This window comes from Uloborus diversus, chromosome 9, assembly GCF_026930045.1.
Source record: "Uloborus diversus isolate 005 chromosome 9, Udiv.v.3.1, whole genome shotgun sequence".
NCBI lineage: Eukaryota > Metazoa > Arthropoda > Arachnida > Araneae > Uloboridae > Uloborus > Uloborus diversus.
This window is the reverse complement of record NC_072739.1, coordinates 146,262,036-146,278,373: the sequence shown is the minus strand read 5'-3', so window position 1 is coordinate 146,278,373 and position 16,338 is coordinate 146,262,036. Positions and strand designations below refer to the sequence as shown.

The following is a 16,338-nucleotide window of genomic DNA, read 5'->3' as shown; positions in this document are numbered from 1 at the left end:
TGATTTTTTTTTTTTTTTGCGAATAAAAATATTTTTATTAATGCAACAATAAGAAAGATAAATCGTAATAGATTGTCGTCTGCGTATTTCTCGTGATTTTAATTGTATGGAAATGATAGGAAATATTATCTCAATGATTTAAAATTTTGAACAGTTGCCATCTTATGTTTGTTAACAAATAAAATATTTGTAATTAATTCAAGTAAGGTTTTTAAAGTAACTTTCAATTTTCGCTCTTTGTTTTGTTTTTACAATAATTCAGACATTGGGATGGTCGTCAAGTTTTTGCATGTGTAATTTTGTTTTTTGTTAGGAATATTGCTTCCTCGTCAAGCATGGGGAGGGATCAGAAAAAGGAAAAATATAGAAGAAAGTTTCGTGATGGCCACAACATACTAGTTTTTAAATGACAAAATTCCTGTCTTGTTACTGTATGACACATTTACTGTTATCAGAATAGTCATCATTTTTTAAAAGTTTTGAATCTATATTTTTTTCTTAACACAATTATTCACTTTATTTCTACAACATTTCTTGTAGACACTTTTTATGCCTTAATACCCTAACTTGGAACAGTGTCCCAAGTTTGGAGCGTATTTGCAATTTCTCAACTTTTTTGAATGAGTTAGGTAAACTTAATTAGTTAAGTAGAAACGAATTAGCCCAAATAAGGCACAGGCACATAACCGAAATGAAGTGTGAAACAAATTCAAACTAATGCTGCTCAATTGGCATTGGTAACCAAAGTTATTTCCATGCGTAAAAGTTGCATATTTTCCCAAAATTTTCAAAATCATTAAACTAACCCACAAAGCTAAAGCATCAAAGTTTAGCTCTCATAGCCTCAAAAGGTACATAACTATTGATTTATTTCGTAATACCATTTATTTCTTACTGGTGAAATACTGACAGGTGTACCAGCTCTTTAAACTAAATTCGGCATAATATCCCAAGTATTGGTAATTGACTGTAGGTCAAGCTACTGTGCAGACTATGCAGAACATTAGCCATTTCTACACTAGATCAAAGAAAATGCTGTGGAACTTTCGTGCGCTACCCCTTAGATCTGATATTTCTCAGATGACACCGATTACCGCGAACGTCGATTCTACCGAACGTGGTCCCTTTTTAACGTTGCAAAATCTGTATTTTTTTTTTCTTGCAAAAGAGATAATAAAAAAATTGTTATTAAATAAAAACAACAAACCCGACTGCGTAAAAACCAAAAAACTAAAAAGAAAAAAAATATAAGCCCAGTAGTTTAGAATGTTATTATATCTGAGTAACTGCACCACTGAAATAGTTTTATAACCGATATACACATAAGACAAATCATATATTCAAAAGCAGAATAGAAGGATCAACAGCCGGGGGCCCATTTCTTTTGATCAATGATCAACAGTTTGCCAAACCTTGCCAAAAACAATTTGACTGGAATTTAAAATTAATTTTTCTGTTTTTGAATAAAATAAGATATTAAACAAGACTAAAAGTTCTATTAAAATGAAAAAATAGTTCGCTTATCAATTAAATTAAACTAGTAGGATCAGTTGGAGTAAAATGAATCAGAATTTCAATGTTTCAACTCCAGATCCACGAGAAAGAGATAAAATTGTTGGTGTTAACCTCCGACACACAAAGGAATAGTCCGGGAGCCAGCTACACATTTCGATTCCGAATCACAACTGACTACAACTGTATTTATGTCGAGGACTGCATACTAAGTGCCTTGCCTCCTTTATTTTTTTTATACCGATAGATGGCAGCACCATCACCGGATCGAACAGTTAATGAGAATTTAGAACTAGACCAGGAGCTAATAGCTACCTGGTGCTAGCACCCCCAGAGGTATCGTTTCACTTGGAGGACATTGAGACCACGAGCATATTTAACGTTGCCCAGTCCCCTTTAATGACGATGGTGGGTCTTCGACCATCGTGGTTCGAACTCAGGATCCTCCGGCCCCGAATCCGACACTCTACCGATCGGGCTACCACGGCCCTAGCTACACATTTGGTCAATCATTTCCTCTCGAATGATAATTGGTGAGAGGCATCAGAGAATGGTATCAAAACGTCTCGTGAAAGTCAGCTGCGTGTCTGTGGGTGGGATGGGCGATGGTAGCCTCCTAACCATGTAAAAAAAATAAAAAATAAAGTCAATCATTTCCTTCCGGTTGAAACTTTATCAAATTATAGTTAAGACAATATCTCAAAGGAAAATACAAAGTCAGCTGACGTAACGCGGTGGGTCAGCTGGTAGGTCGAACATGAAAAAAAAAAAAAAACAATGATTTCCTCTCATCAAAGGTACGTCTATAAATACTCACAAACTGCCTATGTTTACCAACAGACACACGTGGAACGGAATGTTTTACCTTTTTCTTTAATTTTGTAAATCATCACAAGGAAGCGTATTCGAGTGCTGGAGTTGCGAGTGGTAAAAATTAGATGAAATTGGACTGGCCGGAATTATGGGATACATCAGTGCAATGATAAGCGAGGTTATGATAACATGATCGCTTCGCGAGAATAGTTTTCACCTATCTCGCAAAGAGACCGAATCAAGTAGATAGCGGATTGGTTTGCATTTTAATTCATGTTTTAATGCAATTTCAAAAACGTGCTTCATAAACTTGCATTAATATCTAAGTTTAAATTAACAACCAATTGAGATTCAGTAATGGAATGTTTTGGACCAAGATGTATCTCAAGATACTTAGCAAGAAACTAAGGATCTTAGGATATATAGCGGTGCAACTTCCGGCTTCAGTTCCTTAGTATAGCGGGGCCTCTCTATGTAATTTCTTTACTCTATGGTCGTGACATTAGTTTCACTCCATGAAACTTTTTCTTTTTTTTTTTTTGTAAAACATGTTGTTCGAGAACTGCATTGTAAACAGGGCTGTGGAGTCGGACTGATTTTGTGTTTAAAGGAGTTGGAGTCGGAGTCGTTAGAAAACATGCCGACTCCGGGCTTCTTTTTTTCTTTCCTTTTCACTGACTCTCCTTGCATTTTTTTAAAACTGACTACCAATTGGTTCGATTACATGTATAAAAAGATACTAATGAGAAAACAACTGTCATTGTGGCAATCAGCTAGCTTGAGTGCTTACCGAACTTTCTGTAGCCGTCCCCTAGTTTGCTTGCTTTTTAACTTAACTAATAGCAACTGTCAGGAAACGGTTTTGTTGCCTAGCATTTTCAAGTAATCACTTTCAAATGAAAATAGAAATATAGTGTTTTGTTCGATCTCAGTTATAAAATAGTAAAAGAAACGTAACAAATTAGTAAGTCGAGGCCCGTAGCGTTGGGTTGAAACGTTTAAGGGTGATCGGCAAATTTAAAGAAGTTCTGGCGAAGATTATTTCATCGAATCCAAAAGATTCGATGAAATAATCTAATGTTTTTTTTTCTTTAATAAGGCTATTTCTATAAGCTTGGTTCTCACTTAAAAGTATGGAACAAAATAAGTGTAAATGATTTCTTGATTACAACACTTAATAATTGCAGTTAATCTTAAAGTCTTCATATTAAGGTTAATTCTAAAGCAGCCAATAAAATTTATATTAAAAACTTAGCGAAGTAGAAATATAGATATTGTAAAAGCTATTCGCACAAATTTGTATACCGACGCATTTTGTGTAAAATTAGCTCCTGACGTATATGTGCCCTATTTTCGTTGAAATTTTATTGATGAAATATAATTTAGAATATATTCGCGAAAACTTTCAAAATTAAAATATTTATATTTTTTATAAACTCTGAAATTAACTTTGGGTCTAAATTGATAACAATAATACACCCATCTGTCATCTACCAGATGAGTGTCACCCGGGAGAAACCACCCCCTCTCAAGAACTTGGATTTAGAAAAAAAAAGCTTTTTTTCTCTCAAGATACAGCTTTCAAAAATTGAAAGCACACGATTTGATCAATATCTATTTGTTAAACATTAAAAGGGGCAAATTACAGATAATAATTTTCAAATTTTTTAAAAGGGATTTTTAAGTCATCTCACTTTTTAACTCGTAACTATTGGAAAATTTGATTTTTAAATTGAATTTCTAACGTTGTATTCGTCTTGGGTTTACAATAAAAAACAAAATTCGAAAATTTCATAAAAAAGAATTAATATTTCAAACTCTGTTTAGAGGTTTCCCCCCCCCTCCCCTGAAGGGAGATATGAAGTTGAAAAAATACAATTAAAAAAATCCGGAGTCGGAGTCGGAGGTTTCAAAATCCAGGAGTCGGAGTCGGTCATTTTCCTTCCGACTCCGCAGCCCTGATTGTAACTTGAATCCCATCTAATATGTCTTGATGTTTGTTTTTTGGAGCAAGCTCGTCTGATTAGCATGTGTTTCACAGAACAGAAACAGACGATTTCCTACCTACCTGTTCGTCTTTATGGTCCATATTAGCCGCGGTTTTTGAGATTGCTCTAAATAACCGATCTTTATCTATTCAGATCCGTTGCTATTTGACGTACAGCAAGTCCTGAAGTTTTTCAAGCAACCACTTTCGTTTTCTCAAATTCTTTAAGTTTCATAGCTAACGTCATGACTGTAAAAATAGAATGTGACGTCCTTAACTGTTTACTGGGCATAATTATATTGTAATGTAGTGCTGTGCAGAGCAAAAAACAGGCAAATTTTGTTTTCTACAACACACAAATCTTTTTGTCCGTATAATTTTGTCCAAATAACAAGGATGTATAAACTAAAACTTCATTGAATAAATACGAAATTTCTATGTATTTCGAATAAAAGTACTGAAAAATGCATGAAATACATCGCCAGCTCCGTCATTTCCAGCCGAGGACTGCAGTTTTGTGCTTATTAGCACTCATCAGCTCGGCATAGGAAAGTGACTGAGCTGGAGATGGAAAACACTGAATATACTTAAAAATAGGTTTGTTTTACCATTAGTTTCCAGTCGTAAACTTTCCGACCAAATGCAGCCAAGATCCGAGGATTTTTTTTTTGTCTTATAATTTTGACCACCACTGTAGTGAGACCATGTTTCAACTTAGAGAATGCAATAAATTAATAAAGGCCCCCCAGTGACATTCTAAAACGAGTGCATCAAAATCCCATAGCTATTTTCTTTAGTCTCCTGCTAGATTCATTCCGATTGAATCGTCTCATTTGGCCGCTGAAAGGATTCCAATTCCTTCATGGTTCAACTGTAATCACTCGACACTCAAACAATTTAGAAGCTTAAGACGCCTACACCAATACCCAATCTGTGGCACGTATTTTGCATGAGAACCACCTATTTTGATTGTAGCGGTTGAATACTCCAAATTTTCTATCCTTCGAAATTTCCTCCATCATTTAAAAGGAAAATATCATGCATATATTAAATTTCAAATGCTCTGAATTTGTGTAAAAGACCTATTACAGTATTACCCCAGAATACAGTATTTATGGGGGTAATTGAAATACCTAAATTGTGCCTGAAAAATAATTGAGAAGGCAAATCCTCATACATATAAAGGGTGTCCCAAAATTAACGCAAGATTTGAATTTGCTACAATTGTTGCTGTGAATTGTTGGCAGCCACGGAAGAAGAACAATTTGACAGCTGGGAGTTTAGGGTTAGTAAAAATGGAGTGTTATGCTATTATACAGCCAGCGAAACAATTCAATCACTGCATAAGGAATTTCCTGTTCGTGTACTCTCTCGTTTCGGCGATATGAATTGTACCCCAGATCGTGTCATTTTACATCATTAGACTTCTCCCTATGGGGTTATTTGAAGTCAAACGTCTATGTCAGCAATACCACAACCACCTGCGCATTACCTAATTGCGATATCGAGCGCCAATAACAGTAAACTGCTTGACCCGCCCAAACTTTCATTATTTTTCAAATAATTGTTCGATAATGAAAACGCATTATAGAATCGAAAACGCTCCATTTGTAATAACCCTAGACCCTCAGCTGCCAAATTGTTCTTTTTTCAAGATTGCCCACAATTTATTGCAAAAATGGCGGCAAATTCAAATCCCCCCTTGCGTTAATTTTGGGACACCCTATATATGATAGCCGATGATCAAGTAACACGCGTGTTTCAACAATGAAACTCACGCCACGGCATGATAATTTGATAATGTGTTTTGGTAATGTTTAACATGCAGGGAAAGGTTTCATTGTGACAAGGCTGAACTCGATCCGGTCACTTAACTGTTTTACTGGTAAGACTGCATTTCAGGGGAATGAAGAAACGGAAAAGATCAACTACGAACGCTATCTACTGGAGTTTAGAATTAATCCACTGGAGTTAAGGTTAAAATTTCAACTATCAAAATATCACCAAACATGCAATGGCTTCGTTCAAATGTAGAAGCAATTTTCGCCCGTCATACCTTTACGGGCCCACATGACAAGTAGAACTAGTTGAAAATTCGCATTTGTAGACTGGCAGATTTAAATTTTAAGATCAATAAACTTAAAAAAAAAAAAAGAAAAATTAATTTGAATTTTGTCATCTTGAATCCAAATTATGTTTTTCGCAATCACGAGTGAGTGTGTGTGTGTGTGTGTGTGTGTGCGTATGTAGGCGTGTGTGTTTGTTTGTGTGGGGGGGGGGGTATGTGTTTGTGTGTAGGGAGTATCTGTGTGTGTCGGCATGTGTGTAGGGAGTATGTGTGTGTGTCGGCATGTGTGTTTGTGTCTGTGCGCAGGCATGAGTGTTGGTAGTTGTGTGTATGAGTGTTTGTGTGCGTGGGGGCGGAGTATGTGTATGTGGGCATATGTGTTTGTGTCTGTGTGCAGGCATGAATGTGTGGGTAGTTGTGTCTATGTGTGTGTTTGTGTGTGTGCAGGTGTCTGTATGTATGCGTCTGTGTATGTGTATGTTTGTGTGTATGTGTGTGTCTGTGTAGTTGTATATGTATGCGCGTGTATGTAGGATATGGATGCAACCTGGAGGCGGTTTTCCTTGAGGAGCAGCATAGTGAGGAGCCGGTCGCCGGTGATGCTGCAGAGGGTGCTGGCGGGAAAATAAAATGATAGCACATCAAAACAGTCAAATGAAAGCAATAAGCAATCGTGATTGCTCAAAAAAAAAAAAAAAAAAAAAAAAAACTGTGTCCTCTTCAAACAGTGATCTTACCCACCCAACGATAACAGGTGGAACTCTCGGAATGTCTTTATGTTACTGAAGTGTGTTGTGTGTGTGACTGAAGAAGTCTTTAGTCACCAACACTTTAGTTTCAAAAATTACCACAAGCGTCGTAATAGAGTTTCCTTTCCTTTACCCCCATCAACCCTAATATGCCATATAACTACACTCATTAAAAAGCAGTGAAACTTCCATTGAAAGGTAAAGGGAAAAAAAACGGCAACAATTTCAGCAATAGTAATTTTTCGTAAATGCATCATGTTTCGCGTTACTATAATTCTCCCCAAAATTACATGAAATAAAAACATTTTTCTAGCTATTTGAGATTTCATGTCAACATATTCATATGCACCAAGTTCCCATATACTCTATACAAGGCATTCTATGCAAATTTAACTTTCATATCAGCCATTCAATAAGTAGTTGGTTTTATTGCATAAGAGTCCAGGCTGCAAGGTGCCAAACTGTAGTTTGAATGTAGAAGCAGGGAAGACATGGATGGGGGTGGGGGACAAATCGTAGAAAATTGCTTTAAAAGTAAAATACATAAAACTTTCAAAAATTTGAATAGGTTTTCCGAGATAACCTAATGAACAAAGTTATAAATTTCGAATAATACATCAAAAGAATAAACTGAAAGCTAAGTTTGAACAACAATATAACCATGCATAGCAAAACAAAGATCTTTCAATAGAATGCCAGCCTTCAAACCTTGATTGAAATATGACCAACGTTTTTGAATCTCTACATAGTATAAAATGAAGTCCCTAAAAAGCGTCTGTGTGTTTGAACTCGCAAAACTCGAGAACTACCCGGCCGATTGCACTGAAATTTTCAGTTTGTTCCTTAAAGTCCTGAAAAGGTTTGCAGACAGGTTCGAATAAAATTCGATGAATAGTTCTTTTTTATTCCAATTTACGTCCAATTTACACGTAAATTCTCAAATATGGGGGTGAAAAATTACTTGCACATATTAATATTACATATCGTTAGAAAGGGTAGAATTTTCCGCGTTCTACGTAATTTGTTTCACAGCTCTAACTTTATTACGGCGGGAGTTATTTGCGTTTTTAGCTCGAATTTTTTTAGGCTTAGCTGAAATGTAGGCACTACTTTCCTCATTAAATAAATCAATAAAAAGTGAAGGAATTGTCCTACAGCTTTCTTTTTGACGCCATTCGAAAAATCGATATTTTTTACTCCAGATCTAACTCGACCTATGGTCGAAAAAATAAACTTTTATCTCGAAAGGAAAAAAAAGTTAACAAACCTTTTAAAATCAAGTTTAAGACATCTCGATTCCATTCAAATTGTGAACCATTTTCTTTCGCATTTTAATTTCTTAAACTTATTTTATTTTGTGTTTCCATGGTTACGCATTTCAAATCGATCTTTCTGGATTTCATTTCTTAAAAGTATTTTAATATCTGTCGTCATTGTTTGGAAGAGAAATCATGATGTTTATTTTTTATTTATTTTTGACGCCTGATTGTTGAATATACGTCACGTGACACAAATTTTATTTTCAAGGTGCACCGGGCAAAGCCGGGCAACGCAGCTAGTGTAATATATATCATATTTACAGTTTAAACGAACCTCAATAAACATTTAGCTCTGTTCTTTTAAAATAGAGATATTTTTTAAGACGACAGACGGACAAATAGTTATTGTTATTCTCTTACTAGTGCTACTTTGAAAATGAAGAAAATTGAGGAAAAATATCATGAAAATTATGTACGCCTCAAGATAATTTAGAATTAGAATTCAGTTTTTGGGAAGCCAAGTAAAAAATGAAAAGGATAACTGAACAATTTCGAAAATACTAATTAAAACACTTTATGTCATACAGTATTCAGGTACTGAAATTATGCAATTATGGTTAAAAGAAGTAAAAAGTTTCTACTTTTATAGTAACTTTAATGCTATTTTAAAAAGACATACCACAATTGCAATTAATAAAATTGGATACTTATATTATGCATAATGCTAATAAGCGTTAAAATACTTAACTAAAAGCAATGATCTAAAATTATGAATTGAATGAATTGTTTTTCACGTATGATATTTTAAAAGAATATTTTCTATTTATCAGATATATCTTTTAAAGAAGTCTGGATTTCCGAGCAACGCATTTTCATATCAACGATATCAGATTTTACAACCGCCAAATACCCTTTCAAATTTTGTAGTTCTGTTCCAAGCTCTACGCACTTATTTTCTTGACTCCTAATTTGAAAATATACATCAGATTTTCGTCCAAGCATTGTTGATTCTGGCTGTTCACACAAACTTTGGAAATACTTCAAAGCATTTAGATAAGTTTGATTTACAGCTTGAGACGTAGCCTCTACTTTGCGATCGGATAAATTATTCACGTTAGATTGATTTTTCGGAAAGTTCAAATTCATTTTATCATCAAATTTTTTCAGGTTTTGATTATCATCTTTATCTCTAATCGCACAAGCTACCAGCTGATCAGATATTTTGAGATTTTGTAGATCATCAGATACAGTCCTTTCAAAAGCATGTAATTTTAAATCTTCCTTTTGGTCTTTAGTACTATATCCACCGCAGTCTCTTGAATAGCTAACCTTGTTATCGGACCTTGCATCGTTTTCTTTTTCTAGTGTTGGGATGTTTATTGTCTTATCAATCCTTGCATTGTTATTTCCTTCTTCTGGGGCTGTGATGTTTATTGTCTTATGAGTCCTTGCATTGTGGTTTTCTTTTAAAGCTATGCTGTTTATTGTCTTATCAGTCTTTGTGTTAGTTTCTTCTTCTGGTGCTGTGATGTTTATAGCCTTATCATTCCTTACATTGTAATTTTCTTCTTTTGGAGCTATGTTGCTTATTGTCTTATCAATCTTTTTATTAGTTTCTTCTTCAGGAGCTGTAGTGTTTGTGGTCTTATCAGTCCTTGCATTGAAATTATTTTCTTTTTCTGAACTGTTTATTGTCTTTTCTTTATTTAGCTTCATACCAAGTTTTTGACAAATATCAGGCAATTGAGAGGATTCAACTTGATTACATGTTTCATACGCATTTTTCTCTTCCTTTGTATGTTCATCTCTAGTAATAGCTTCTACTTCTAGGAGAATTATGTTATTGGGCAAACTCAACAAATCCGAAGTGATGACATCCGGTATTTCCTTTTCAGAACTTGTGCTATCATTTTCGTTGCTTATTTCATGGTTTAAGTTAGGTCTGATATTATCTTTCGTTTTTTCACTGCAGTTGGGTGACTTTACATCAGTTAGTTCATCAAGCACACCAGTTTTCATATCTTTTCTTGTATCACGGTCTTCAAGATTTCTTTGGGAAGAACTAACAGATAGTGGAAAGGAATATGCCTTTGCCTCAAGATCCTGGTTTAAATCACATTCCCCTTTATTGTTTGTGTCCAAGCAGTCAGTTTTAGAATTATCCTCAAAGTTGATGTTAAAGTTTGAATTTGAAGTGGTTCCACTTTCAGAATTCAATAAATTTCCGTCATCGTCTAAATCCCGTCGAGGGCTCTGTAAAACGGATACATTATCTATTTCTGACATTTTAAACTTGAAAGGGCTGCAGTCAAAGACTATATATTTAAAATTGTAAATGATGCACTTTACGAAGCGCTGTTTTCTTCAACAATTCAAACTATGAACTGCTCGCGTCAGAAAGCAACACATGTATTAACTAGATCGTTGCCAAACCATTCAGTGAAAAGTTTATATTTTTCAATTGGAGCAAAGGGTTTAAGGAGGCAATGTTTTTGATATAATAAATTTGAAATTGAATGAAATAAGCATACGAGGAATGTATCTAACCGGAAGAAAAACCCTCTAGAAGAAAGAGAAACGTCTGCAACTTGGACATAAAAATACGTGATTAGATGAAACACTGGGAAGATTCCCATAGCTGAGATTCTTGGCAACTTTCGCGGCTGTTGCCGAATATTTTAACTAGACGTTAAATCCCGGTTATCACAAATTTGCCATTTCAACTGCGCTTGCTTGCGGACTTAGCTGTTTGGGCTTTCTGTTTTAAGATTTCGTGTTGCTTGTTTATATTTAGGCTGAGTCCCAACAAATTAATGAATGCGATTAGAATATTTTCTCAGCGATTTCGTGACATATTATATGAAAATACGGATATAAATAACTGATAATCTTTATAATGTAAAGAGAAAAATGACACCTCAATATTTATTGGTTTGGAAATATTTATTTAACATAAACGTAAAATACGTTGTGTACTTAAAAAATGATTGGAATAGGAGTCCTCTCGCAAGCGCAGTTGAAATGGCAAATTTGTGATAACCGGGAGTTAACGTCGAGTAATATTTTAACCCCAAAGACCGAGATCGAATGCATTTCAGCCTGTGCTAATATCACTAGAATTAATGATACTTAGCCAAAACGTATAGATTGCTCCGAAATCTTAATTGAATAGATGGCTAGAGCGTCGTTGCATGTTGCTTTTTGGGTCTATTTATTTTTAAGTATATAAAAACTAATAGGGGGCCTCCGTGGCTCTGTGATAGATGTTTCGTCTTCTAAGCTGGAAGTCTTAGGTTCGATTCCCGTCGATGCCCTGGGTGTAATTTGATTCTCTTGTGTTGGAAATATTTCTTGTGTGAGTCCGGAGGCAATGCGCTTTGTACGCAGTCTTCTATGCATGTGATAAGCTATTTAGCTTCTGTATAATAAATAAAAACTAACAATTTCTATTCGTCCAAAAATATTTCAGTTCCATTATTATTTTGAAACAACGTTGAAAGTTGGGATCATTATAAAATTGGTCAATCGAATTCTAATACAACTCTCATGTAAAATTCGTAATTTGTTACATGCAACGCTGTTCCACAGCCACCTACTCAATTTTCGAAATATTCCTGAAGCATCATTTTACTTTAAATCAATGCCTACTCAATTATCTTTAATATACCGTTGCTGCCACAGCTGTGGTTCACCATTTGGATTTGGCCCTAAAGACAAATCAATCTTTTTGATCCAGACCAGGATCCGAACAGCTCCTGATGCAACACCCCGGAGGAATTCTCGCTAATACATTGGTAAGCATCCAGGTTCAACTTTTAATTAAGAAAATTTGCTCGTTCAGCTCCAACCATTATTTAGTACTATTCTGAACTCAAACCATTACACTTAGAACTAAATATTGGTTGCATGTAATGAGTGAAATGTTGAGCCAGAACTTTAAAAATGTATCCTGCTTAGTATGTAACTTGATCACTGGAAGCAGCGGCGTAGCTACTGATTCTGCCGCCCAGGGCGGTTGCTGAATTTGCCGCCCTTTTGTTGAGAGAAAGTTAATGTTTTAAACGGTCAAAAGTATTTCAAATAAAAGTGAAACAAAATTTAAGACAAAAGAAAACTTATTTCTATATTTTTGTCACAGAGGAAAAAAAAATCGCTTCATCGAAAATTTCAAAATTTAAGCCAAAAATCTCAATTTTAGACAATTTTTAGTGATGCAAATTTCTAGTAAATTAGGAAAGGAAGGTTAGAGTTTCCTCCTCATTTTATTTTCAAAGTTGAAGTTAGTTTCAGTCCTTCTTTGGGGGCGTTAAAGGGTAGGCGGATCCTCAAGGGAATTTTCCGAAATTGAAGTGTTAAAAGCGCAGTTTTAGGCATGAGGAAACAGGGACTTCTTCCCAAAGTATTTTCAAAATTGAAATAAATTTTAGGCTATCCTTGGTGACGCTAAGAGAAAGGGGAAAGTTCACGGGCTCTCTTTGGAAAATTTTCGATACCGAAGTTTCAAAAACACAACTGTATGGTGTTTTTCGGGGTGTTAAGGGATGGCCAAATCCCACCAAAAAATGGATAGTCAGACGGCTCTTCCTTGGAAACTTTTTGAAAATGACATACTAAACACGCAATTTTAGGCAGAATTTGTTTTTGCATCATATGTGTCAAACTGCCGCCCTCGAAATAGCGCCGCCCGGGGCGGACCGCCCCCTCCGCCCCACCCTAGCTACGCCACTGACTGGAAGGGAACTACTATTAAATTTTAGTAATTATAAATGACGCTAATTTTGCAGCGTAACTTGCATATATCATGTTTTTACCGTTAAAGGCCATCTCCAATTGTGTGTGTCTGGGGTAAAATCAAAACTGCTACTTCGGCTGAATTTTTGAAAATTTGCTTCTATTAGTACTGGAAAGTTTTAGATATTGGTCCGAAAAAGTTCATTAGGTATTAACTTTTTTTATGCGAGAATTATAAGATATGTTTTTTCACGGTTTTGGAGAATAGGAAGACTTGATTAAAATATTATTAAACTACCATTTCGAACTTTTACTTAATTAGTGGTATTTATGTATTCTTTCGAACAAAGGCTTTCAACAAAAGTATAGCATTCTAGTTTGCCAAATTTGTTGCTGTTGTTCTCTTTTCCATGGATAATGTAAATAAAAGAGAAAAACATGTAAGTACGAAAAATTAAATAAGAATAAAAACAACGATAAAATTAAAAATTTTAAAAACATTCGACTGAGTCACAACTGTAGAATCAAGAGGGAAAATTGAAAATCCTTTAAAAAGCCTTGTACTATTAAAAATCAATTGCAAGTATTTAATTTGCTTTTTAATAGAAACTAGCAACAGATAAAAATTTTAAATCATTGCGTTTAATTTCCTTGTCGGCCAACAATGAATTCGGTTATCAATCGCGTGATAAAGTAAAGGCTTAAACGTTATTAAAATCTGCTTTAAAAAACAGCTAAAATACGAATTCTATATGAAACATGGATGTTTCAAACACATTCTATCAGACGCGGAAAGAAATTCTCTTCATTTTGGTATTAAATTTTAAAATTTTTAACTGTGTTTTCACTGCAAAAATCGAAAAAAGAAAACTTTTAGAGTTTTTTAACTATTATATTCATTAATGTCATCCAAAGATGCAACCTAGCTAAGAACACTCTCGATCAACTCTCCTTTAGAACACATTTTTTTTTTCAAAATCGGTCTCCCTTCCTTTGTGTGTCGGAGGTTAAATGTAAAGCATATCAAAAAAAAAAAAATAAATAAAAAAAAAAAAAATAAATAAAATAAATAAATAAATAAATAATAATAATAATTGGTAAACCGATATTTAATTTAAAGATAACAACAGTATTTATTATGGGAAATGTTTTTTTTTTAGTTTTTTCACTATTAACTGCAACGTTTCGCTTACTTTTGCACGATGCACAATAGGGGGGGGGGGGGTTTCAAAAAAACTTTTTTTCAGCTAGAGTCCAGGACACCCCCTATTCTTTTTACACTTACTAAGGTTGCGTTCGACGAACCTCACCGGTCTACCGGTAAGTAACCGGTTACAAACCGCAGCGTTCTATGATCAACCGGTTACCATTCTAAGCAGTTGATTGGTTGATTGGAGCACGTGATCATTAGCTGTCACGTGATTAACTAACCGGGCGCTACCGGTCGTGCTCGTCGAACGTAAGCTAATAGTATTATGCTGTAAAAAGTTTTAGCTTCTTACTCAAATTTTAAGACGGTGCTCAATGACCCCTTAATTTAACATTAGCCGCATCATAGAAAAAATGCCACAAATTGAGAAATATTTAATTTCCCCAGCTGTTTTTTTTTTTGTAAATAATTGTTTTATTGCAATGCATATGCATATTTCTAGTCTGTACGAATTATAGTATGTAGCATTTTTTTTTCTGTTCGAAGTATTTTCTTAACCCCCCTCCCCATGCTATTGAAGTTTGGGGGAAGGGGTTGAGCGCTCTCTTTCAGTTGAAATAGGAAGTTAAAATTCTTCCAGTATATTACTATCCACAAGTGTAAAAATATTGAGGGGTGTTCTGGGAGAAACTTTTCTTCTTTAAATGTACTTTTGAACCACCCTAATGCACAATAACCACTTCTTGCTCTACTACGGCGAATTAAAATGCTCTATTTGAACAGCAACGTATTTTCACAACACTTATCAATATTTTTAGATGTTTGACTTTATTTCTTATTCTTCCAGTTAAAGTCATGTACTGCAATCTGTAATATGGAGGGCGTTCCGTTTTAACCTGCAAGACTTTATTTTCGCAACTGTTAGTCCTAGGCATATACTTCCTATTCCTATTCCTATTCAGAGTCACAACTGACTACAACTGTATTTATGTCGAGGACTGCATACTAAGTGCCTTACCTCCATTATTTTATATACCGATAGATGGCAGCACCATCACCGGATTGAACAGTTAATGAGAATTTAGAACTAGTCCAGGAGCTAGTAGCTACCTAGTACTAGCACCCCCAGAGGTATCGTTTCACTTGGAGGACATTGAGACCACGAGCATATTTAACGTCGCCCAGTCCCCTTTAATGACGACGGTGGGTCTTCGACCATCGAGGTTCGAACCCAGGACCCTCCGGCCCCGAATCCAACACTCTACCGATCGGGCTACCACGGCCCCAGGCATATACTTACAATTGCAAAAATGTTCAAAATCAGATGCAGAGTTGAGATATTGAAAGTTTGAAGAAAAAATACAAATGAGTCAAAAACTACACAATTTAACTATTTATACGGGTCCCAGGTCCCCAAACGTATATTTACGGAAATAATCTCCATTGAAAGATATTTCTAACACAAAAAACTTCACATTTGTGCGACCAAAACTCAAGGAGATATTCCAGTTTAAAGTTTTAAGGGACCATACAAGAGATGAGATTGGAACGTAACGCCATTTCAGAAGAATGACAGGTCGTCAAAGTAAGAGAAACAAGGTATTCATATTTTCCATTGCTATTCAAAAATAAATGCAAATGTAATGCCGTGATACATATATACGCATAACCACACGACGAAACCTCGAACAATTTGAAAAACCACACTCTATGCACACGTATAATTTTAAACGCATGTTAACTGCTATATTTTTCCCCAAAAGGCGTTAATTGACTACGAGTGAAAAGTGGTGTAAGTCACAGAACGCTGCGTTTCATGTCTCGGTGAATATTGGTCGTACTCATTTCAAATTTTTTGTGTTGGAATTGTTTTTCAATGGAGATTATTTCCCTAAATATAAATCAGGGGACCTGAAGCCCGTATAAAAAGTTAAAATTTTGTATTTTTTGACTTATTTTTATTTTCACTTCAAACTTTTTATACCTTAACTTTGCATCTGATTTTGAAAACATTTTTACAATTGGAAATCTAGGACTAACGGTTGCGAAAATAAAGGTCTTGCAGGTTA

At 35.0% G+C, this 16,338-nt stretch overlaps 1 protein-coding gene across 1 annotated transcript in view; it reads right to left on the bottom strand.

The window, feature by feature from the left end:
* Positions 1 to 16,338, bottom strand: part of LOC129230550 (cationic amino acid transporter 2-like) — a 121,988-nt gene that overhangs the window by 32,387 nt on the left and 73,263 nt on the right. The window lies entirely within an intron of this gene.